This window comes from Aquarana catesbeiana, linkage group LG07 (genome assembly GCF_042186555.1).
Source record: "Aquarana catesbeiana isolate 2022-GZ linkage group LG07, ASM4218655v1, whole genome shotgun sequence".
NCBI lineage: Eukaryota > Metazoa > Chordata > Amphibia > Anura > Ranidae > Aquarana > Aquarana catesbeiana.
Genome location: NC_133330.1, coordinates 41,066,612 through 41,092,663, shown reverse-complemented (window position 1 = coordinate 41,092,663; position 26,052 = coordinate 41,066,612). Strand labels below are relative to the sequence as shown.

Sequence of the window (26,052 nt, the reverse complement as noted above, 5' to 3'; positions counted from 1 at the left end):
TTTATGAGAAATCCAATGCATTTCAGGGGCTCACAACTCTCTCTATCACATTTCTGGTTTGTAGATCTGATTTTTATATGAGCTCTCTTGTATTATCTCATTTTCCAGCCCTGATGAAGGATAAGTTGTGAGCTACCGAAATATGTGTTGACTTTCCACCTTTATTGTGTTTAATATAAAAGAAAAGTTACTTTACTTATCGAATTGTTGTGGCGCTCTCATTCTTTCCATATTCTACAGACATTTTACAAGGACCTATAGAACACAGATTAGTTTCAATGGATCTTTAGCATGGTTGCAGTGCTTCCTGGCTAGCATAAGTCAAGAATATTGGCACTTGAGGACTTCTAGGTCTCTAGCACTGAGATGAGTTCATACAAGAACAGATTCTTGGTAACAAATTGTCATATCAGTTTGTCCATGGATTGCCTCCAGCTAAGGTTGCACTGATATCGGTATTGGTGCCAATACCAGTGATGGGAGTAAGTCACACATGTGCAAGTCACAAGCAAGTCTCAAGTCTTAACCTTCAAGTCACAAGCAAGTCCCAAGTTAATGTGGCAAAAAGCAAGCAAGTCAAGTTGAGTCCCTGCTAGAAGTCAAGCAAGTCAAGTCAAGTCATTTATTTTGGTCAAGTCACAAATTAAGTCAAAATACTGATCTACCCCGAAGCTGGGACTCGGGGGGAGCTTTCTTTTGTGGGGGGGGGCGGCTTTTGCCTAGGCCAAGACACAGGACTGGTGGTGCCAAGTCATTGCAAGTCAAATAGCCCAAGTCAAAGTCAAGTCGCAAGTCATTAGTGACAAGTCAAGTCGAGTCATTTATTTAATTTTGTCAAGCAAGTCGCAAGTCCTCAAACAGGTGACTCGAGTCTGACTTGAGTCAAGTCATGTGACTCGAGTCCCCCACCTCTGGCCAATACTGAGCACTCGTACTCGTTCAAATTCTCTGATACCTTTGCAGTGCAATTTGAGCCCATACAAAAGGAATAGGCTCAAAGCGCACTGCAATGAATTGCATGCAATTTGAACAGGAATGCAGTGCAATTCCTGTCCGAATTGCATGCGGTTCCCCCACCGCTCCTGTGAACCCAGGGCTGTCATAGTGACTTCAGCCTGGGTTCACACAGGAGCGGTATGGGAAACTGCGTGTGATTCTCTGCAGTGCGATTTGAGACTATTTATTTCGGATTTGTACTTGACCGAAAGTATCCGTACTTAAAAAAAAAAACTGTTTTGCTGCAACCCTACCTCCAACATTTCAATATGTTGATTATCTGCTAAGATATTGTTCAGGGGGAAAGATTCAGAATGTGCTGTAAAAACATCAGATTGTGTATGCTGTCATTGTGAGCCCCCCCGAACAATTCCATGAGTCATACATTATTTGGTGTTATAGGTGTGTTTGTTAAAATTTTTAACTCTGGTCTAATCCTGGTTGGTGAAGCAGCCTGAATAGTAACTGTTGGTCGAGACCTCAACTCCCGGCTTGCACTTCCAGCCACAAGTTTTGTTATCAAGTCTAATGGCCCGTACACAAGTTCAGAAAATCGTACGATAATCTGATGGTTAGTACACAGCTTTTCAGAGCCAATCAAGACAGTTCATCCGATATTATGCGATGGGACAAGCACGAAAAATTTTCTCGTACGATTTTCGTGTAATCAGTACAGTTGTCTTTCAAAAATCCAAAAACTACACTACAACACATTACATCACTTCTGAATTTTTATTCCGTCGTACGAGAATTTACCTGACTTTAGTAACCTCTTCATCTTCGATATGAGATTAGCATGCAAAAAAAAAAAAAAAAACAGACGATCTTTCGTCCAATAATTTTATCGTGTGTACCAGGCATTATTCTGGCAATTTTCAGGCAACAGTAACCAGCTTTCAATTACAAAAAAAAAACAACTAAATGTGAATGGAACCTACCACCAACAACTTTTGCAGACACCATGAAGTGATCTAAAATGTTAATGTAGATTACCCCGATCCTTTCTATTGGTATCGCAATTAAATTGCCTGAAAACTGCTGTGTGTGGTCAGGAATTAGGGGATTTAGATATTAGTTTTAATAGTCATTCCACTCAAAAGTTAAATTCTTTGTTACATGTGGAGCCTGGTAGGCGCTGTATTCTTATGTCTGGGATACTTTGACTGTGAAATATCCCTGCAATAATTCCCATCTCTGTTCCTGTTAACCTGGGGTTTTGGGATGTTTGTGTGTTCCAACTCCTCCTATTGAATTCTCCATAATATATCTAAAAAAATAAAAATCCAAGAGGCAGAGTGAGAACTCTCATAATGGGCACAGCAGGTGTGCAGACCCCGGAACTTAAAGCAGGGACCTCACCAGATTCTGCAAGCGATAGAAGATACTTTCTGATGGTTAACCCTCCAGCATCTACCAAACATTGAAAGATTACTGTTCAGCAGATTCACCCTTTAAGTGTTAAATGTTGGCTAGGGGTTAAGTGTCCATAGTGAGAATAGGCTAAGAGCCTACTTTAGGCTATGTTTCCACTATTGCGTCCCCAAAGTCACGCAATTTACACTGTGACTTTGCTATGTGATTTGTGTTGCGATGTCATGCGACTGGTGCAAGCCATGTGAGAACAAGTCGCACCGAAGTAGGAACAAAGTAGTGCAAGAACCTTTTTTGGAGTCACTGCGACTTGAGTCGCACCAATTAGAACGGCGTCATTGAAATACATGAGTTTTGACTTGTCATGCGACTTGACATGTGTGTCAAGTAGCACAACAACTCGCAGTAGTGGAAATAGAGCCTTAGGGATTTGGGTTAAATGTTGGGTGGTTAAGGCTCCATTTCCACCTGAGCATATCGATTTATTGGTGTTTTTTTTAAGCTTTTTTTGCAGCTTTTTACAAGCTTATTTAAAGCTTGTAAAAAGCTTTAGAAGCGTTTTACAGCTTCAGGCATTTTTGTTTAGACAATAGAAAGCACTAGTGGGAGGAGAGGGAGAAGAAATTAGGGGTGGAGAACTGATATTTGAGCAGAAAACGCTCGTAAAATGCTCAAGTCAAACGTTTCTGTTGAGGTCTGTGGGATCAAAAACGCTTGTAATCTGCCAAAAAGAAGCTTGTGTACTTTTTTGAGCTTCAGGTCTTTTGCTTCAGGCGACAGAATGCTCAGATGTGAACGGGGGCCATTGAAATGAATGGAATTTGGCTTGTTGAGTGTTTTTAGAGCTACAAGCTTCAAGCAGAATATCGCTCAGGTGTGAACGGGGCCTTAGGGTTCAGGCAGGGGCTGTTTTAGTGTTAGGGGCACTAAGTTACAGATGAACAGTTTGGTTAACTTCAGGCTGCACACGTGTTCAACAAAAAGAAGTTGCCATAGGAGATCCCCATACACAAATCTGTATCTTTTCATCTTTTCCAGGTAGCAAACAGGGTCTCAGTGCTCTCTTCTATATTTATTCCATGTATAAGATACAAAAGAAAATCTCACAAAGGGCACTCCTGGCTTCACCCACTCCTCTTTATGTATTATGTAAAAAAAACTACCATATTTTAAAGGCTAATTTCACCTTTGGAACATGTTACACATTCCAACCCGTATTTAGGATGGAACATATAACATGTTCCAGCTCCTGCATCCTCTCCCCCAACCCCCCGATCCCTCACTCCCTGTGACAGAAGCAGGGGATCTTCTCCCCTCATCCGCTGTTACAATTTAAAAACAATTCGGCTGTGCGGGGCTCAACCCACATGGCCACGTCATTCATTCACAGAGTTCTGTGAATGAATGAATTACAACTACCATCACCCACCATGGCTTGTAGATCTCAATGAACTGCAAGGGCACTGGTGATCACTCTCAAAGTTGATTGATTCTACCTGCAATTCAGTAACTGCCTGCCTGTATCAGAGGTAAGGGTAGTGTACTGAGAGTCTGTAGGCATTGCACCGACGATCTGCTGATTATGGGTGCAATGCTTTACAGGCTCCAGTGTAAAAAAAAAAAAAAAAATGCACATTTTTTTTAACCTGTAAAAGGTGTGCATTTATTTATTTTTTTATAAAAGGTGAACTTATCTTTTAAAACCAGCTAAAATCCATCAGACCAACGATAGGTCATCGGTTGCCTTGAGTAAGCATGCAGATAGAAAGTGAAACGGTTGTTGACCAGATGAATTTTAGCTGATTGTATATGTTGTTTTATTGCTACAAATAAAATAAAGAAGAGTGGGTGAAGCTGAGACTGCTCTTGTGAGATTTTCTTTTGTACCTTCACGCATGCTCCCAGCACCAAAACCACTAAGGTACCACCTACTGGGTTTGTGGTTCCCTGAGAAGGCCATGATGTCTAAGGCTGCCCAGATGTGAGAAGGTATATTTCTTTTAACTGTAAACATCTTCCCGTCATGAAAAGACTTGAGCAGAGGGACCCGCTACAGTTTTTGGCCAATAGTGGCAGCAACACACAGTAGTGCTTTGATTAGTCTTCATAGAAGAGTGAGGGATGATTGTGTCCCTTAGGCCAATATTATTAATAATATTGGCAGGGAATGAAATGCAGAAATTAAATATGTAGTGGGCCTTTACATTGGTGGTCAGTGAAGTGACCCCTTTCATTGGTGATCAATGAAGTGCTTCTTTACATTGGTTACCAGTGGGAGAATTGCCCCTGTATTGGTGGTCAATGGGTGAAGGCCCCCCTTACACTGGTGGTCAGCGAAGTGCCAATCTTCCCACTGCTCAAGCAACCCCTAGCAACCTCTGGAGAAACCCTAGGGTTCCACTGAACCCTGGTTGAGAAAGGCTTCTCTAGATTCATGTTATGTAAAACATCCGTTTTTCAGGGGGCGTTCAGCAGCAAAAAAGTGTGGAATGATTGGCACTCTCTGGTTCATAATTATACTCCTCCATCCCTGTATGATGACAGCTCCCGACCTGTGAGATGTTCATAATTGTTCTTTAAAAGTTCCTTAAAGTGATGGTTATGGACTAGGCATAAATTCAACAACAACGGTCCGCTGTTTTAAAACTTCTTGCATCACATAAATATCACTTAAGCTGGAAAGCTTTGTTTTAAAGTACCCAGTTTCTGAACAACAGCACTGATTGACATCTGTGGTCTAAGATGTTCTGCAGCAGCCTTAGGGTATTAGATGTGAATTCTCTGAAATCATTAAACTCACACAAAGACAGCTGCTCCTTACCGCTCGACCTGCTAGCATTAGATGTATTTTTTTAGAGCAGTTTTGCTTTATGCATGTAGCGTCACCCTCTTTTAATTCCATTAACTCTGGCTATGAGGGTTGCATCAGTGCTGGAGGTGATGCTTTTGGCTTGAACTCTCACAAATCTCACGTGTGGGTCTGTGCCTGCAAGAGAGGAGGGGGTCACTAGAGAAGAAATGGCGGTGACAATCCTAGGAAGCCCTCCTCCTTTCTATTCTCTGCTTCTTTTTTTTTTTTTTTTTTTTAACTCCATTCCCCCTCTTCTTTCAAGTCTCCAATAAAAGAAGAGCAGAGTTCGCAAGGTGAAAGTTCATCCACAGGACAACACCCATTGCTCCCCTCTCTGGATCCTACGATGAGAGGAAGCCAAAGCCCAAGAGAGTCCCTGGCCATCCCTTTGCTGCTGCTAGAGGGGACCCCCTGGCCCCTCAACTTATGCGTTTCACTTCAATTAGGCTTGCTTATATTTAGAAAATAATTAACCCTTTAAATACAGTTGACTGGACAGGACAGCAATACGGAAAGTTCAGTATCATGGACTGGACCCATGTCCATTATCATTCTTATACAGGATTTACTGTACATAGCGTCAACAGTTTGTGCAGCTCTTTACATTATAGAGGTATGCCAGCTATGTGTTGTCCAATAAATAGTAAAGGGCCGCTGTTACAAAGAACATTGTACTCTAATAACTGTATGTGTTATATATGAAATAATGGAAAAAAAGAACTTGATTTAGCTGCTGAAGAACCCCTGGTGGAGTTATAGATTGTTAGATTGTCGCAACTCTAGTCATTGCCTTTTGTTGCTAAAATTAAAAAAATCAAAGATAGATAGATAGATAGATAGATAGATAGATAGATAGATAGATAGATAGATAGATATATCTTGATATATCTCGATATATAAAATATCTACCAGCCCTGCTGCCCCTGACTCTAATCTTCCCTTTCTTTAGCACTAAACACTTCTTGGTGTGTTAGATTCCTGCACTTTGGTTCCAGCTGCCAGCCACTACATCGCTATTAAGAAAAAAAATGATATGTAAAGATTTAAAGTCATGAAATAAAAAAAGAATAGCAAAATACAAAATTTTTTAAGATCTTGGTCCTCTCTTCTGGAACATTTTCTTATTTGTTTGCACACATGTTAAAGTCTGCATTTTTAATTACAAAATTACTTAACCCCCCATCCAAATACTAAATATTTTCCGAAAACCTATGGAATGCACAGATGGTAGTTGCAATTTTTTTGGCGCACAATATTTACGCGACTGTTTATGACATCTGTATTTTTTGTAAAAATTAAAATAAAAATTTATTTTAAAGCGCACAAACACAAAATAATCCACAATTTTTTTTTGTGCAAAATAAAAGATGAGATTGTGTTGAGTAAATAGATACCAAATGCCCCAAAACTGCATGCACCTGCAAAAAAGCAGGAAATTAAGAGTACCCAAATTTATCAAAAGGCAAGACTGTAAATACCTTTAGGCTACATTCACACTTAGGTGAGCAAATTTTTTTTCTAGGCGTTTCTGAGCATTTTTTAGCAGATTTGCAAATATTATAGGCGTTTTTCAACTAAAAGGTGTGGAGTGCTGCTGAAAAAGGGGCGGAGAGCTGCTGTTTGAGCAGAAAATCTTGCAACAAAACGCTTGAAAAAATGCTGATGCCACATTTTTCAAGGCGTTCCTATTCCAGTCTATGGAGACAAAAACGCTCAAATCTGCCTGAAAAGTAACTCATGTACTTTTTTGAGTGAAAGGTGATTTGCTTCAGGCGACAAAACTCTCAAATGTGAACAGGGGCCATAGGAATGAATGGAATTTTTCTTGTTGAGCATTTCTGTGCATCACAGCTCATCAGTCTAGAGTTAATCATAAAAGAACAACCCATACTTGTTTGAGTTTGTATATGTGTTTGTAGGGCCATTGTGCGTTAAAAACATTTTGGTTATTTTTATTTCTTTAAATATTTTTTTAATTTTGTTTGTTTTACTTAAAAGAGAAGAGTTCTTTTTTTTTTTTTTAAGAAACATACTTATCTAGGTAGGTGTAGCACCGGTCCCCAGCAAACACTGATCACTCGATTTTCAGAGCTCCCTGAGCAGAGAGCTGGTGACTGTCACTGGAGCACTGGGCTGTGGAGGGGGCGGGAGCAGCCGGCTCAGGCTCTCAGAGAGGCCAGTCCACGCATGTGGGCGGATCCCGACTTCATTGTCGCACTCTTGCCCAAGCCTGGACTGGCTCTGTGGCTTCAGCCCTCTGTCTGCTGAAAACAGGTCACATGAGCGCAGAATGAACTGCACTCCTGTGATCCAGAGGAGAAGTACAGTCAAGGGGGTAATTTGCCCCCTGTGGAATAGCATTGGGCAGGTGAAAACAAGCTCATGGCTGCCACTGTCTTGACCCTTTAAATGCCTACCTGTATGGGACATGCCAGAAAAGCTGAACAGGTTAACATTCTTTGTCTTTCTTCTTCTTCTTCTTTTTTATTGATGTACTGTAAATGCCTGTGATCCATGACTGATCATCCTGGAAATGTCTGAAACATACCTAGAATATCATTCAGTAGAGTCACATGCAGTTGACATACAGAATATTTTTCTTTTGTTCAGTAAATATAAAGAAGTCGTGAACAAAAAATGCAAAAAAATTTCTGCAAAAAATGTGTATAATTCTTTCTGTCACATACAGATTGAAGTTAGAGAGACTTTTTTTGTATGTTTGCATTTTGCCTCAGCCTCCCCCCACCCACAAACCAGTTTTAGCAAAACTATCCATTATTGTGGGAGGCTCAAGACTGACAAAAATCATCAGCCTGGGCAATTACATAGTATACATAGTAGAGGAGGTTGAAAAAGGACAGAAAGTCCATCAAGTCCAACCTATGTGTGTGATTATATGTCAGTATTACTTTGTATAGCCCTGTATGTTGTGGTCGTTCAGGTGCTTATCTAATAGTTTTTCCTCTAATTTTATTGAATGGCCACGTGTCTTATTAACCGCTTCCAGACCGCCTGCCGTTGATTGACGGCGGCAGAATAGCTCCCCTGCACGAATCGCTGTAGTTGTACGGCAGCCGCTTTAAGGGGATTAGGCCTGCCGTGTCACTGAGGAGCCCATGCGATCGCTCCTGACAGAGCAGGAACGGGGATGTGTGTTTGTGTAAACACACACATCCACGTCCTGTCAGGGGAGAGAAGACAGATCGAGTATATAGGAACACCGATCAGTCTCTTTCCCTAGTCAGTCCCATCCCCCCTACAGTTAGAACACACACAGGGAACACAGTTAACCCCTTGATCGCCCCCTAGTGTTAACCCCTTCCCTACCAATGACATTTATACAGTAATCAGTGGCTATTTAAAGCACTAATCGCTGTATAAATGTCAGTGGTCCCAAAATAGTGTCAAAAGTGTCCAATCTGATTGCTGCAATGTCACAGTCCTGATAAAAATTGCAGATCGCCGCCATTACTACTAAAAAAAAATAATAAAAATGCCATAAATCTATCATCTATTTTGTAGACGCTAAAACTTTTGTGCAAACCAGTGCAATCAGTATACGCTTATTGTGATTTTTTTTTTACCAAAAATATGTAGAAGAATACACATCGGCCTACACTGAGGACAACATTTGTTTTTTGTTTTTTTAATTTGGGATATTTATTGTAGCAAAAAGTTAAAAATATTGGGTTTTTTTCAAAATTGTCACTCTTTTTTTGTTTATAGCGTACATACACGCTTATATCCAAGCTGTCACAAATACTATACACTGCTCTCACTAGCAGTTACAGGCTAGCTAAACAAGGCAATACCTCTTATAGAATTGCAAATAACAGTTATAGAGTGCAAATGCATGCTCTCAATCTCATACCATCCATCCACCAGTAGAGGGAGACTCTACCAAAATCTGTTTGGCTGGACACACACTGGTAGATGCAAACCTTGTATACAATCTTTGTACTCTAATGGTTATGTAGCAACTAGGCAATCCCCCCCAACTTCTGAAGTTCCCCAAACAATCCTGTGAGCTGGGATCCTTATGTGGTCGACTTTCCCACTGCCCGCACACACACATCTCAGACACATCCCTGTTGCTAGTAATGAGATCTGTCTCTGCCAATGACAGATACAATAACTTCGAAACACTGACACTAATCTGCATGCAATCAGATTGGTCATCTCGTTCACTGTTAGCCAACTGTTGCAGTACAGAGAACATGCAGGGGCAGCCACATGATGCAATCTCGCACAAATTGCCGGTAATTTACAAGTTTATAGGCACTGATGATACAAAATAACTATACACAAAATATCTCTTTAGATTTGTGCATTGTTTAGAGCAATCAAAAAACAGCCTATTAGTCTTATATTTAGTATCCCTACACAAACAGTTCATACAAAAAATACAGAGAGTTATAAAAAAACAGAAGTTACAACATGAGACATACATATACAAACAGTTTTGAAAATAAAAGAAAGGAAAAAATATTTCTCCTGCTCCTGGGGTTGGATGCAAACCACAGATCATATCCCCCCCCCCCATAGATGGGACCTCTCACATATGACCAAGATTTGATTGCAGATCTGCATTTCTATACCTTCGAGATCAAAGTGAGTTGCCACTCGCTAAGGCTGGCCATACATTATACAATTTTCTTCTACAACTTTCCTTTAAATTTACCAAAACCATATATTATGAGGTCACACCTAAATCAATTTTGTATGCAATCAGGCAGGCCCTTGTACTACATAGTTGAAGGTAAATCTCAAGAAAATTGAACAAGAAAATTGTATCATGTATGGCCAGCTTTAGACTATTCATTAGGGTGGGTGTGGCTGGGCGCTGCATATATAAATATAGCTTTTTTTAAGATGTATAACATCTTATCTCTGCATAACTAGGCTTTTGCAGGAAGTTTTCTAATTGTGCACTGTATGAGATATAAGTTATGGCTTATTACATTTTTCTGAATTTTGGTGATTGGAATACAGTAAGCATGATTGTCTCAAAGGCTGGGCGAGAACTTTACACCTAGTCAGTGCTAGTTTGGGATGCAGACACATCTATTGATGTCCAGAGAGGAACACACAAGATCTATACAAATCCCTGCTGTGCTGGCACAGTAATCCAACATTTGGATCCTCAACACTGTATTGTTAGAATGCTCTGCATATTCCAAACTACCTCTGCACACTGTCAGGGGAATTCATAAAGAGTGTTGGTGGGGGCAACAGATTTATGTTCCTACTGAAAACCTGTTTTTAACACTATGCAAAACCTTCTTTCTTTTCCTCCTTACTCTTCTTCTTTTTCTTCTTTCCTTTCCTCCTTACCATCGTTCCTTCTCTCCTTACTGTCTTTCATTCTCTATTTAACTTCTGTGCTTTCCTTCTAACTTTGCTCCTTTTCTTCTTCCCTTCCCTCTTTGTCTTCTTTAATTTCTTCCCTCTTTACCATCCTTCCTCGCTTTTTTCTACTTCATTATTTTCTTCCATTCTTACATTTTCTGCTTTCCTTTGTTCTTTATCTTTTATCCTTCCTTTCTCCTTACCTTCCCTTCATAGCTTCTCCTCTTAGTCTCTCTTTAACTTCTTTTCTTCCTTTTTTTACCCTCCATGATTTATTTTTTCTTTTACTTTATAGCTTTTTTCCTTCCACCTTTTAGCTTCATTGCTTCCTTCATATCTTCCCCATTTTCCTTCTTTCATTCCCTCCATACCTTCTCTCCTCCCCTCTTTATCTTCTTTTCTTCCCTATTTTCCATCCATCATTTACTTTTTTTCTTTCTCTTCATACCTTCTGTGGCTTCTTAATCCCCCTTTACCCTCTTTCTTTCCCTCCTTATCTACTTTCCTTACCTCCATACCTTTTTTTTCCCCTGTTCTCATTCCCTCCTTTTCTATTTTCCTTACCTCCATACCTTCTTTCCTTCTTTCTTTAACTTTTTTCTTTTCTTCCTTAATTTCCTCCTTGCCTTTTTACCTTTCTTCTCTATCTTCTTTCCTTTCCTTCTCATCTTACACTACTTCCTTCTCTTCATTCCTCTTTACCTTTCTCCATTTAGATAGAATATTGGGTTTAGGAAGTGGTCAGGGGTATGTTTATATTGTTGCTCTACTTTGGGCTTTTTTTAAAGGTCTCCCAGCAGGTAACCAAAAAAAAAAAAAACTCCGGCTGCAATTCTTACCTCCTTTTTGATGTTCTCTCTCATAGCAATCTCGTTTAGCCACTAGATGTCCTCAGTCATTTATGTTGAATGATGCCCAGCATCTTTCATCCCAGAAAACAGAGGACATACTGTAAGTACAAGATGTGACATCCTGACATGACATCCTGCACTCACAGAGTAATGTCGAGGAGCACGGCATTGACATCCTCACATCAGCGCCACTGTCTGCATCACTGCGGACCGCCCAGAGAGGAATAGGACCTTGCAGCATCACTTTGCCAGCCTGAAGACTTTGGCTGGTTTCACACGGGTGGTCCGATCAGGTCCACTGGTCAGTTTTTCCAGCGGACCTGATCAGAGCACCCATTGCTCTTCATGGAGCGGTGGGCGTCAGCGTACATGTGCCCGCTAAAACCCGCCGGCATCCAATTCTCTCTGCCAAAAACAGACTGATGATAGATCCATTCCCCATCCATCTGGCGGATCCGTTTGGATGACAGTTGGATGGAAACGGACAGTTGGTCCATTTCCATCGGACCATAGAGAACAGTGGGGCTGTGTCCGTGTCGGCTCTGCATAGTGGAGCAGACACGGACCTGTCATCCGTCTGCTCAGCGGGGATCAGCAGACTGGTCTCTTGGGAAAATGCTGGGAGAGAGAGAGAAGCTCAGAATTGGCCCCCACCCCACCCCAAGCTGTGTGTACTTATTCAGTGCCTTCTGGAGAGTACTTTCAAGCTCGATTTCCTATAATTCTTTAAACAGTACTATTCATGTTGATAAACATTTGTTTCTTTTTGCAGAAGGATTATTATGCAACCTATTCTTCTGGCTAGGTGTAAGATTCAGTTAACACAATTACAGTTTATAAAGATCTGCATTTCATTAGCATCATAAAAAATACACCTCAGCACTGTAATTTTCTATCATTTATATGTTATACGTTGTGCAGCGATATTATCACTATATACTCTTTGGAAATACTTCAGATTGTAAAGTATGGGGAAAATGCCACCTTTTACTCAAGACTTTCACTGCTCTTTACATATAAATTATTCATATTAAAGGGTCATCCCACTCCAAAGTATTATGGTTGTTATACAGTGCCTTGCAAAAGTATTCACCCCCCTTGGCATTTTTCGTGTTTTGTTGCCTCACAACCTGGAATTAACATGGATTGTTTACGTTTTTTTATCATTTAATTTACAGAACATGCCCACAACTTTGAAGATTTTTTTTTTTTATTGTGAAGCAAACAACAAATAGGACAAAATAAAGGAAAAAGTCAATGTGCATAACTATTCACCCCCCTAAAGTCAATACTTTGTAGAGCCACCTTTTGCGGATATCACAGCCCCAATTCGCTTTGGATAAGTCTCTATGAGCTTGCCGCGTCTTACCACTGGAATTTTGCCCATTCCTCCTTGCAAAACTGCTCCAGCTCCTTCAAATTGGATGGTTTGCCCTTGTGAACAGCAATCTTTAAGTCTGACCACAGATTTTCTATTGGATTGAGGTCTGGGCTTTGACTAGGCTATTCCAACACATTTACATGTTTCCCCTTAAACCACTCAAGTGTTGCTTTAGCAGTGTGTTTGGGGTCATTGTCCTGCTGGAAGGTGAACCTCCGTCCTAGCCTCAAATCACACACAGAGTGGTACAGATTTTGCTCAAGAATATCCCTGTATTTAGCACCATTCCCCTCAACTCTGACCTGTTTCCCAGTCCCGACTGCAGAAAAACATCCCCACAGCATGATACTGCCACCACTATGTTTCACTGTGGGGATCGTGTTCTTTGAGTGATGTGTTGGGTTAAAGCCCAACTCTATGGAGCGTACGACTTATTGTGGTCCTATGTACAGATACTCCAGTCTCTGCTGTGGAACTCTGCAGCTCCTCCAGGGTTACCTTAGGTCTCTGTGCTGCCTCTCTGATTAATGCCTTCCTTGCCTGGTCCATGAGTTTTGGTGTGCGGCCGTCTCTTGACAGGTTTGCTGTTGTGCCATGTTCTTTCCATTTGGTTATGATAGATTTGATGGTGCTCCTAGGGATCATCAAAGATTTGGATATTTTTTTATAACCTAACCCTGACTTGTACTTCTCAACAACATTGTCCCTTAATTGTTTGGTGAGTTCCTTGGTCTTTCCAATAGGTGTGTATATGTAATGACAGATCATGTGATACTAAGAGCCCATTCACACAGGGACGACTTGTCAGGCGACCTAGTCGCCTGACAAGTCGCCTCCCGTTCTGTGCTATGGAACCGTTCTAAGGGGAGCGACGCAAGTCGCTCCGACTTAGAAAAAGGTTCCTGTACGACTTCGGGGGCGACTTGGGGCAACTTGCATAGACTTCTATACAGAAGTCGTTTTGCAAGTCGCCCGGGCAGTCGTTTGCAGGTTGCCTCGCTGAGGCGACCTGCAAGTCGTGTTGCCCCTGTGTGAATGGGGTCTTAGATTGCACACAGGTGGACATCATTTCACTAATTATGTGACTTCTGAAGGTAATTGGTTGCACCAGAGCTTTTTATGGGCTTCATAACAAATAGAATACATGGCAATTATCATTTTTTTATTTCTGAAAAATAGTTTCATGTATATATTTTTCAAATTTTACTTCACCAACTTAGACTATTGTGTTCTGATCACATATAATTCAGATTAAAAAAAAAACATTAAACTAAAGGCTGTAATGTAACAAAATAGGTAAAAAGCCAAGGGGGTGAATACTTTTGCAAGGCACTGTAGGTGAGATATATTGCAATAGTGAGATCTCCCTACCACAATTCTCGACTCCGATCCTGTCCACCTGGGAGATTTGGGCGTCCCTGCCTGGCTTTATGTGTTCCGGCTCTTCCTGCTACATTCTCCACTATATAAAATAAGTAAAAAATCCAGCAGAGGTGATGGTATCCCCTCATAACAGGCACAGCAGGTGTGCAGACTCTGTCAGGTGCTTTAGCGAAAGGCAGGGTACTGTGATGTTTTCAGGGGACTATGTACAGCACCCTGCCAGCCCCTTTTACTGGCTATGATCTGCCTGCTTGTATAGAGAAGCACAGAGACCCAGTGATAATGTCCCTGAATCTCGAATAAAGTATATAATGATAACAGAGAGATTTTATTTAAAAAGTGTACATTTTACATTATATCATAGCACCCAGCTGTCCCTGATTTCGAAGACTGTCCCTCATTCGGAAAAACAGTCCCTCTGTCCTCTTTCCTCCTCATTTGTCCCTCATTCGGGTCTGATCCATATAGTTGCATACAGTGTCAGCTGGTACTCAATATTTAAAAATATAAATAATATGCGGCAAAACAACGAGTTTCCCCCCATCCCCCGTGGGTGACGGATGGAAATGTGGCGGCGATCAGACCTTAGGAAGGAGGCAGATCAGACAGCAATGGATCCGAGCTGCAGCTCCTCGCTCTAGGACCATCGCTTCTCCTCCAGGCTCAACAGGAAGTGGGTCCTGACTGAGACCTGATTGGCCGGGAATCCTAAGACTCTCTGGCCAATCAGGTCTCAGGAACTGCTTCCTGATTGACCGGGAGGGGAATCAGGAAGACAATAGCGAAAATTAATTTGCTATTGTCACACAAGTGGGTGGGCTCGGGGGTGCTGTGCTCTGCTCCCCAAACTCACCCTTTTTCAAACCAATTAGAGCCTCAGGCTTTAATCTTGTGCTTCAAGAAAAAAAACCCCCATTGAAATCCATGCGTCCGGCACCCTGCATGTAGATTAGGGGGCCAGACGCATGGATTGGGGGGGGGAGCGGCACCTGTGCCCCCCTATAGACAGGCCGCCACTGGTTGTTTATAAAATGCACTTTTTATCTTTCAAAAAGTGTTTCCCAGTGCTAAATCTTTCATGCAATTTCGAAATTTCTGCATTTGTAAATTCCAAAAGCTAGTATGAAGGAATAGTAGTGCTAAAAAGCAGTTGTGGATTTAACCAATTAATTTTTTTTTACAATTTTCCTTTATGAGGGGCGTGGCAGGGTATGTGTCCTATGCCTACATACTTTTGCTAATAGGTGTCCCTTATTTCCATCTCAGAATGTTGGGAAGTATGTTATATTGACATAACATTCACTGTTTGTGTTTCTGATTGCCACTATTTGCATAACCACACCCCATTCCCTGCCTACCACACAGCAAGGCGCTGCCTATTAATAGGTTACTCCGGCACGACATTGTGGAATCTGGGTGAGCGTTTCAGTTCTAAAATCCAAAATTACTACCCCTGATGTAAGCACTTAGGCTGGGTTCACACTATTACGAATTGGATGTGGGTTTTCTTCGCATAGCAGGAGAATGTGACCAGCTCTTTATGGAGACGGTTAACACATCTCCACAGCGGCTCCGGTGCAAATTGTACAGGAGCCCTGGGAGCCTTTTGGTCCATTTCAGGTCCAAAGTCAGCCCAAACTTCAGGCTGAAATCGGACCTGAAACGTTGAATGGAGACGCACTGGCCTCCTGCTGTGAGCCACTGCGTTCTCAAGTGTGAACCCAGCCTTATGGTTTGTTCAACCCATAAAAAAAAAACCAGGCAAAATATGTGTGCTATTTACAATTTCAGCCTCTTGCTGACCATATAAAGCATATGTGCAGCGGCAAGGAGGAAGGGCCTTCAAGATGACAGGATGTTAGGGGAAATTTCCCAAAATTATGGGGACACCCTCATCTTAGACAACTGTGCCTGGAACAGTTGTCCCCATTAGCAGATTTCCCCTTACTTAATTTTTGCATGCGATTACTGCCAGCGGATATAGCCTCAATGTGTTCTGCCGGTCGGGAAGGCTCCCTGAGCTCTCTGCCCGCAGAACATAATAGCTCCTTGGGAGGGATTCCCCCATCAACACTGACTGTGTTAATGGTGGAATCGAGTGATTTTCTTTCCTTCCACCCAAAGTGGAAGAAAAGAAAATCAAGTCGTCTTTGGCTTGCCTAAGATGGTATACAGTATGTTTTGCTGCCATGAATTTAGCTATTTTCCTGGAGTCCAGCTTTAAAAAGAGAGAAACATCCAGCATCTCTTTGTGAACTAATTGATAAATTCATTAAGGAGAGCAAATAGCCTTCATAATGGAAATGCAGTGGGGCGGAGCTGAGAATTGTGTTGAGATTTCATGGCTAGAGTTCCCAGAAAATATACAAATCCAGCAGGGTATTCGTTAAAGGTGGACTGACCCTTTAATCACTCCAATGTCTTTTTTAGAAATGTTTATGGCCTTTTAATAGCGCTTTTCATTAGCATAAAAAGCAGTCATCCATCTTTAAACATGTATCTTACCCAACGCTCTGACCTCATGTATCTTGTCTACTTATAATTTTTTTTTATGTTTTTTTTTGCTGCTTTATTGAGTTATTTGTGGCTGTTAGATTTCTTTGTTGTTTGCGGCAAACACTTTTCTAAGAGAATGCTTAATGAAAATGTCATCAATCTACGGCAGCCGTTTGGCATATTTAAATGACTGTTCATTGATGCTCTGAAAGACGCGAGTGTCCATTTGGTATACATTAGCGAGGAATTTAACTGCAGACTGACATATTGTTCATTTTCAACACTGTCACGTTGTGTTCTTGCCGAGCACATTTTAATTTCTTGATCAGTAATCAGGCAGAAGTTTCTTTTCAGCATATTAAAGACTTATCTGTGGCTAGCTACAGAGGCCAAAAATACAAGGTCATGGCGCCATCTTGTGGCATAATGTGGAATATCACTTTGTCTATGTAATCCATCACTGTTTCCCAAAGTGTGGGATGGGGGCCACAGATTTACGTACTCATTCTGGGTGGTGCAAAGCAGGTGTCAGCATTAAAAAAAAAAAAAAAAAAAAAAGGATGGGTTCTATAGAAAAGGATAGTTCTGATCCAAATTTTAGGGTTGCTTTAGATCTATACTTGTGTGTAGAGGTGTAGCGGTGCCATGCGTCAAAGTGTGTTTCCTTTGTGAGTTGACATGCGTTATTAATGCACGTATCCAATGCATTTTTTGCATTAAGATTTAGAGTGGACAGAGTTAATAGCCAGTGACTGAGGCATCTAATCATTGGCCAAAGCAGCCTTTTTCAACCTTTTTATCCCTGAGGAACCCTTAAAAAAAGTTTTCAGGTCTCTGGGAACCCCTGCTAAAACCTTATAGAGGTGGTAAGTTTTGAGGAATACAACCCTTAGGCTGGGTATTGGCAGCAATCAACCGTTACAGTAGAAACCGGCTGAATTTCGGTCCGTGTGTACAGCTGCCTGTCCAACAGAAGCCAATCTCACGACCGGCTTCTGTCAAATAAGCATGCTGGAAAACCAACATGGGTTTAGAGCGTACGCATGTGCACCCCACTGCCAACGCCTGCTGTGATTGTTCACAGAGGAAGTCTGTCAGCAGGTCCAAGCCAATGATTCATGGCAAGGACCTGCTGGCCAGCTGTGTACGATAACATGCCAGAGCCCAATATTGAGAATCAACACAGAGCTCTGTACAGAGGGAACAATCTCTCTGTTTCTTATCCCTGCAAAGCAGGGACAAGAAACAAAGAGATCTTTAGTAAAAAAGCAGCACACATTACACATTGTTAAGCACACATTTAACCCCTTGATCACTGTAGATGTTAACCCCTTCCCAGCCAGTGTCATAAGTGCAGTGACAGTGTATAGCATTATCAGTGATCACTGTATTAGTGTCACTAGTGATTAGTGTCACTAGTGATGTCAGTGGCAGTTTGGCAGTTAGTCAGTTCTCCCCTAGTGTCAGTTAGTGTTAGATCGCAGTCTCATTACTAGTATAAAATTAATAAATAAAAATTCCAATATATATACTATAGTTTGCAGACACTCTAAACTTCACGCAAACCAGTAATTATCAACTTATTGGGGTTTTTTTTCTTACTAAAGACATGTAGCAGAATACATTTTGGCCATAATGTATAAAAAAAAATAGATTTTTTACATTTTTTTTTTTGGATATGTTTTATAGCAGAAAGTAAAAAAAAAATATATTTTTTTTTTCATTTATATATTAAAAAATTAAAAAAACACAGTGGTGATCAAATACCACCAAAAGAAAGCTCTATTTGTGTGAAAAAAAATTATATAAATTTAGTTTGGTTACAGTGTTACATGACCGTGCAATTACCAGTTAAATAAGCTCAGTGCTAAATAGCTACAAAGGCAAAAAATGGCCTGGTCATGAAGGGGGTAAAACTTCCTGGAGCTAAAGTGGTTAAGGTAATTCCAGATGAAAATGTTCAGCCTAAGTACATTGCTGCAAGTACCTGTTGATCCAGTTTGAAATCCCGTGTCATTGTAACTTCCGGTACACTCAACTGAATCCCAAATCAGGAGAGTAGCCTTGGGTGATAACGCTGCGACTCCATGGATACAATGGTACAATGATACAATGATACAATCAAAAAAAAAACATCCTAATATAACCCTTCTGATCATTTTAAATCCAACCACATTTTTCATGGAAAAGACTGTTTGTGGGTCCCCATGTCTAAAAACTCAAGAAATTAGGATGCATAACCATTCCTCCTCTTTTAAAGCATGTGAAAGCTGTGCAGGTCTAAATCAGGATAAAATCAAAGCTGAGCTCCAATCATTCAATAGGATCCCCTCCTGCTTGCTTTGTGTAAGTGGTGGCATATAGTGAGGTAGTCACCAATCAAATTTTAGTTGTTTTTTTCCAGAAATGCATATTACCTGCTATCCTTTTGAAATAAATTATGTTACAGAAGAATTCCAGGCAAGGATATTTTATACATAGTTACATTAGTCTAACTTGGACCATTGCTACTATGCATATACCCCACCCGTGAGATCCCTCTAGAAGCTGGAAATCAGTGTAGTAAACATCGCTACTCCAGTGATCTCCACTTGCTTCCAGATCCTGTGCTTAGCGGCCAGTGTGCTGCATTCTAAACACAGGAGGCATAGGCGCCATTCAGGGAATGCTTTGCATTTTGTTAATTGAATGAAAAGCTTTCTCTGATTGGATAAGGTCTGGAGCATGACGTCACTGCCCCCCCCCCCCCCCTTCACCTTGTCCAATCAGAGAAAGCTTTGCATTTATTCAGGAAATACTAAGCATGTTCTGAATGGCATCTGTGCCCAGTTGTTAACCCCCTGTGTTCAGAATGCAGCAGGGCAGCCGCTCAGCACGGGACTCGGAAGAAAGTGAAGATCACTGGTGTAGCTGTGTCTACTTCAATGATTTCCAGCTCTCAGGGGCATCCACCAGGTATTGTATATAGTTACATTGGTCCAAACTTGACCAAAAAACTATAGTGGAACCTTGGATTACGAGCAAATTCCAGGAGAATGCTTGTAATCCAAAGCACTCCCATATCAAAGTGAGTTTCCCCATAGAAGATAATTAGTTCTGCATTGACTTCTATTGCATGCAGTACCGCATGTGGCCAGAGGTGGGGGGGCGCCGGAGAGCCTTGGAAATACTCGGGGACAACTCGGCTGAACTCGGAAATCCTTGGAAAGGCTCAAAAACAATCTGGAACGGAGTATTTCTGAGTGTTTCCGAGGATTACGAGTATTTCCGAATGGCTCCGAACCGTTCCTAGTGTCACCGGCGCCCCCGCACCTCTGGCCAAATGCGGTACTGCACACCACATTAGCTTGAATTCTGCTCGTTTTGCAAGACAGGATTTTTTTTAAAAAGTTGCTCGTCTTTCAAAACGCTTGTTAACCGCGTTACTCGTTAACCAAGGTTCCATTGTATATATAAAATATCCACATCTGGAATTCATCTTTAAAGTTGAAATCCAGACAAATAAAAAATACTCAAATAATGCAGATATGCATTCATTAATACATCTATAAATGTGTTTTATTAAATGCTAGCAGTACATTTAAGTACCTAAATTTGTTTTGGTATCAGCCTCTTGCTGCTTCTGTACAGCAGAACCCAGACTTAGAGAGGGAAAAGCAGCATAAGGAGCCAATCAGCTGCGCTGCAGTTTTCATGTGTTAACAAACATGATTATAAATGAATAGAGCAGGGTGAGAGAGAGATGAGGCCATTGGTCTGGTGCTTTTCTTTTTACTGTACAGTCACAGGTTGGGGGAAGGACAAGACCTGTAATTGTTAGTGAACTGCAGCAGGCAAAAAAAAAAAAAAATCAGGTCTCCTGCCCTGCTAGACAGGACTGTGCTGTGTGGCAGAGCTGTGTAAAACCCAAGGCCGGATGGACAGAAATACAAATCTTTTGGTAAGTCAGCCATCTCCCAGTAATGTATTATATCTGTGAATGTAGCTGGAGTTCAGACTTGGATTGTTAACTGGTTATATTTAGTGATTTCAGCAGCTCTCTATTATTTGCAACATCCTGCTTTGTCACAAGGTCAGAGTTCTTCTTTAAAGGATAATAATCAGTCTTGTTCTCATCCCACATTAGCCACCAACTGTCCATTCGATGATAAAGAGCGCTCGCTGGACGGTGAGTGATGTCACCAGCATAATCTCAAGGTAAATTATCGCGCAGAAGTGACAATTGTCGCCAGGGAAAGACGTGTGAATTATACCGTTATTAGCAGCCGCCACACACCTCCTAAGGAAATTTTACCATGTAATTACATTAAAGTTGACTATGTATTTGATTTGTTCTACGGAAAGGGATACTGTAAGACAGTGATGAGTGATCGCCCATGCAGACACGTTTCTAAGACACACTTATGAATACATTTATAAACACGTTTGTCCATGGGAGATATTTTTACAGATCAGTATCTATTATCTAGAGACATTAATGCGTATCATACTTTTTCTTGCTTGGGCACAGGCTTACCCAATAACACACAAGGTGAGATGAAATGCTAAGTGCAATGACTTATATCAATCAATCCAATTTCATTTTCCTACAGTCAGGTAAGTGAAGATGAATTTTGGTCGTTATTGGGCATTGTAAATATTGATCTGGATTGTACATTTGTTACATATTTATATTTATATATTTGTAGCTTTTAGAATATTTCCCGGTATATTTCCCGGTATCTATAATCTGTCATGGACCCACCCTAGGTAAGTGTCATCATGCAGCCAGGGCTCAGAGTATAAGTGCACTACAACATTACGTCATTAACCTGGCACTGTGCAGCAGAAGACCAATGAGGACTTGTGATGTCATTTTACTGACCAAAAACTCTTTTAAAAAAAGGTATGTATAAAAAGTGCAAGGAGAGCTTTACTTGTAGGGGGGAAGGAGGGGTAAGTGTCCAGGAGCTTATATAAAAGGAACCAAAAGCAATTAGACACGTTATTTTTAGCGTATCCAATCAATTGTCCCTCCACAAGAGTGGCTGGCCAACAGGCATCTGCTGAATACATAAGCATGGGATTGTCACCAAATCCAGCCCAAAACAGCCATATTACGAGGTATCTTCCATCTCACAGGATTATCACCAGCCAAATGTAACAATTCAATGCCTGTAGGCAGGTGTAATGGCGCCTCACTGCACAGGTGGCGCTGTGACGGCTACCGCCATGCAGAGAGGACAGGAGGAACTCTGGTTCCTCTCAGGCATCTGAAGGTGTCATCAAGGGAGCAGGTGTCTGACTGGAGGCTGCTGCCCTGGATGATCCTGGCAGCCATCTTAAGTGTAGGCAGTGCTAATAAGCACTCTCTCACTGCAGTTGGTGCACATTTGCGAAGTATAGGTCAAGGGCAGGAACCTGCTAGTTAGGGACAGAGTGTCTTTCATAGGGAAAGGTTCCAGTGGAGGAGGGACAGTGGGGGGAACTGCACACCTTTGTCGCCAGCCTGGAGCCCTTCCCATCTTCAGTTGCGTTGCCGCCAGAACATCTTCCAGCCACCTCCTTTGTCAGATGTTGCCAGGCATCGTAAGCTGTTTAGAGTGTCTTCTGTAATACTGAGACTGCTGTGCCAGGCTCACCCATGTTACACAGATCCTGTAACCAAATTGGCACTATGTCAGTGAAGAGTAATTGGGAACAATTCCAATCAGTACCTGTTTTCCATTATGTCAGATTGATGTTTCCCCTGAGTGTAATTGGCCAACAGGAATTTGTCTGCCCTCTAGACATGGGATCCTTACATGATCTAGCCACAAATAACCAGATTAGGTAACTGTCATCTCTTGTCTAAGGACAGCTTAAAGTAGAACTGTGGCCAGGCTATGGACATTCAAAAATGTACACGTTCTTTACAAGCAGTGAATACAATTTAAAATAACCCCCCACTGACCTCTGTAGCTACAAGTACTCTGGATCAATTCATCTTTGAAGTTCACAAGAGGGCTCAACACAGGATAAAACTTGGATGGACAAGTTGGAGAAAACAGTGGCCTTATATTATAACCATTTTCTTTGAGCCCATCCAGGTTTTATCCTGTGCTGAGATGAAAGAGTGGCGTTTTCCCCGAAATACATTGACTGTTTCTATATGATTTATTTACCAACAATTCAAATTATCTTGGACACCTACATCAGTTTTTGGTCTTGTGGTCCTTTCTGTATTTCTAAGTTGTCGGGTGCCCATTGAGGTGAGCCTTCCTGTGTGGGAATCGCCTCACCAAAACTACTGAGCTTGTTTAAAGATTTCCTTTATTTGAATGCATGTACAAGTTGTTGGTTTGACCAATAGTGCAAATTTTGGTATGGGACCTGTAGTCATCTCTATTAATCTAGAGAGCAGTAGTTGTTAACTCGTGAGGTATAGAGAACCTCAACTACGGCCCTTGACATAACCAAACATACATATGTTGAACATCACATTCAACATATGTAACACTAACACTACAGAAGTCCATCAGTGGACATACCATAGGAAATGATCAAGACCTCATGAGGTATAGAGACCCTCAGCTGCGGCCCTTGACATCACCAAACATATATGTTGAACATCACGTTCAACATATGTAACACTACAGAAGTCCATCAGTGAACATACCATAGGAAATGATCAAGAACTCATGAGGTATAGAGAACCTCAGCTGCGGCCCTTGACATCACCAAAACATATATGTTGAACATCACGTTCAAGATATGTAACACTACAGAAGGCCATCAATGGACATACCATAGGAAATGGTCAGAGACATGCTACGGGTGTGGTTGGAGACTGGGGACATGGTGCAGGATACAACAGAATTTGGGAACGTGTTACAAGAGACTGCTAGACATCACTGCCATTGCAGTTCCCTTGCAAATCAATGCTCACACTACTGACTGCTGGGGTCAGCAAGTATCAAAAGGCTATATATGGCCCTTGTGCCACAGGTTAGGCATCAGGGATCTAGAAGCTTATTTCTTTCTTACTCACACCAGAAATGTTTTTTTACAGGTAAATTAATTTGTAATCTAATTACTGTGCGTTTGCCTCGGCAGTCACAGCAATTCAATCATCCCCTCTACTGTACCTCTTCCCTGTAGACAGTAGTTAGTAGCCATTTTGTTCAGCTGGAGCTAGGCGAATATCCATGAGAATGAAGCTTATCAGCTCCCCATGAGCCAGTATCTCACGAGTGCTATTCATGTCAGATTTCACGTTTCATGAATATTAGTTCTTTTATATCGCTTCCCATTGTAGCGAGTCCTTGTTCGTCTTCTACCGCGCTGCCAGGCGCACAAATCCTGTGCTGTTTGTGATGTATTATTTAGAAAAAGCCCTTGTTATTGTTTAGTCAATACGTATAAAAAGGCTTTGTGTCCTTTATCGAGGTTCATGTTTAACAGCGCGGTCTGTGGGAGCCGCGAACGTCTCGAGCACCGACTCCTGCAATTGTCTGGCCCGTGCATTTGATACTATTGATCTCCTGCTAAAAGATGTTCCTTTTCCTTTTGGGTTTTAAATCTTATTCAATTATTCCCCTGGAGCCGATAGGTCTGAAGCTCTCTTTGCATTAACTCGCACAGCGAGGGGAGCGTCAGGCGGCTGTGTAACCTGGCACCGAGCACAGGGGTTACCACACTCTCTTATACCTCTGGGGGCCCCGGCGGGCTGAGTGTGAAAGACGATCACATGTCAACATATCTCATGGATTTCTCTCTAGCTTACACCATCTCATTCATCCAGAGACGGTGAAATAAAACCAACTTTCAAAGGCAGAGGGTACTGTCTGTGCTTTATCAAAATGTCTGTGAAACATATTACCTCAGAAGGCCTGTGTTGCCCGTAGCAACCTGAGCTTCCCCATTGCAGAATATGAATGAGGAAATCCGATCTGTTGCTATGGGCAACATAGACTGTATGGGACAGTTCTTGCTGAATATAAAATCTGCTTTTTTTGGCAGCAAGTGAAATAAAACCAACAAGGTGGAGGTTACTGTCTCTACTGACAGAATGTTTTTGCTTGTGAAAATTTGCTTTTTGGTTACAGGAATATCAACACACGTATTTTTACGAAAAATGTTTTTTTTACTGCTTCTAAGGCCAATAACCAAAAATTATATGTACAGTTATATCAGCTTACCAGTCCTTAGATGAGGTGGCTGAGGTACATGTTACCTCAGAAGGCCTGTGTTGCCCATAGCAACCTGAACTTCCTGTGTAGTCTCCTGCACAGTTTTTACTGCGCCTAAAGCCAAAAAATAAATAAAGGATTGTATGTACAGTCATATCAGCTTACCAGTTCTTAGATGAGGTGGCTGTATTACTTTTTTTTTTTCGTTCATCCAGAGACATTGAAATAAAACCAAGGCGGAGGGTCCTGTCTGCGCTTTATTAAAATGTCTGTGGTAAACGTTACCTCAGAAGACCTGTGTTGCCCATAGCAACCTGAACTTCCAGTGCAGTCTCCCATAGTAGAATGTAAATGGGGGAATCTAATCTGTTGTCATGGGCGACCCAGACATTGTGAAGCAATTTTTCAAAAAGGTGTTCCCCCCATTGAGTGGGACTTTAAAGGCTCAAAAAGTGTTGGTTTATCTTAAAACCTATATATTTTTATTATTAACTACTTCAGCCCCGGAAGAATTTACCCCTTAATAACCAGGCCATTTTTTTGCGATACGGCGCTGCATCGCTTTAACTGACAATTGCGCGGTCGTGTGACGCTGTACACAAACAAAATTTATGTCCTTCTTTTCCCACAAATAGAGCTTTCTTTGGGTGGTATTTGATCACCTCTGCAATTTTTTATTTTTTGCGCTGTAAACAAAAAAGACAGACAATTTCGAAAAAAAAAAAAGTTTTACTTTTTGCTATAATAAATCCCCCCCCCCCCCCAAAAACAAAAATTGTCTTCATCAGTTTAGGCCAATATGTATTCTTCTACATATTTTTGGTAAAAATAATCGCAATAAGCGTATATTGATTGGTTTGTGCAAAAGTTATAGCGTCTACAAAATAGGGGATATATTTATGGCATTTTTATTATTAATTTTTTTTTTTTTTTACTAGTAATGGCGGTGATCCGCGATTTTTAGCAGCAGACAGATCGGACACTTCCGACACTTTTTTGGGACCAGTGACATTTATACAGCGATCAGTACTAAAAATAGCCACTGATTACTGTATAAATGACACTGGCAGGGAAGGGGTTAACACTAGGGGGCGGTCAAGGGGTTAAGTGTTCCCTAGGGAGGTGTTTCTAACTGTGGGGGGAGGGGACTGACAGTGAGTAGAGAGAGATTGCTGTTCCTGATCACTAGGAACAGACGATCTCTCTCTACTCCCCTGACAGAAC

The 26,052-nt window shown here is 41.4% G+C and overlaps 1 long non-coding RNA gene across 1 annotated transcript in view; it reads left to right on the top strand.

Moving 5' to 3' along the window:
• Positions 1–26,052, top strand: part of LOC141102984 (uncharacterized) — a 66,336-nt gene that overhangs the window by 20,788 nt on the left and 19,496 nt on the right. The window contains exon 2 of the long non-coding RNA XR_012235231.1: positions 20,805–20,875. This is a non-coding gene — a long non-coding RNA (uncharacterized lncRNA). The remainder of the gene's footprint in view (positions 1–20,804; positions 20,876–26,052) is intronic.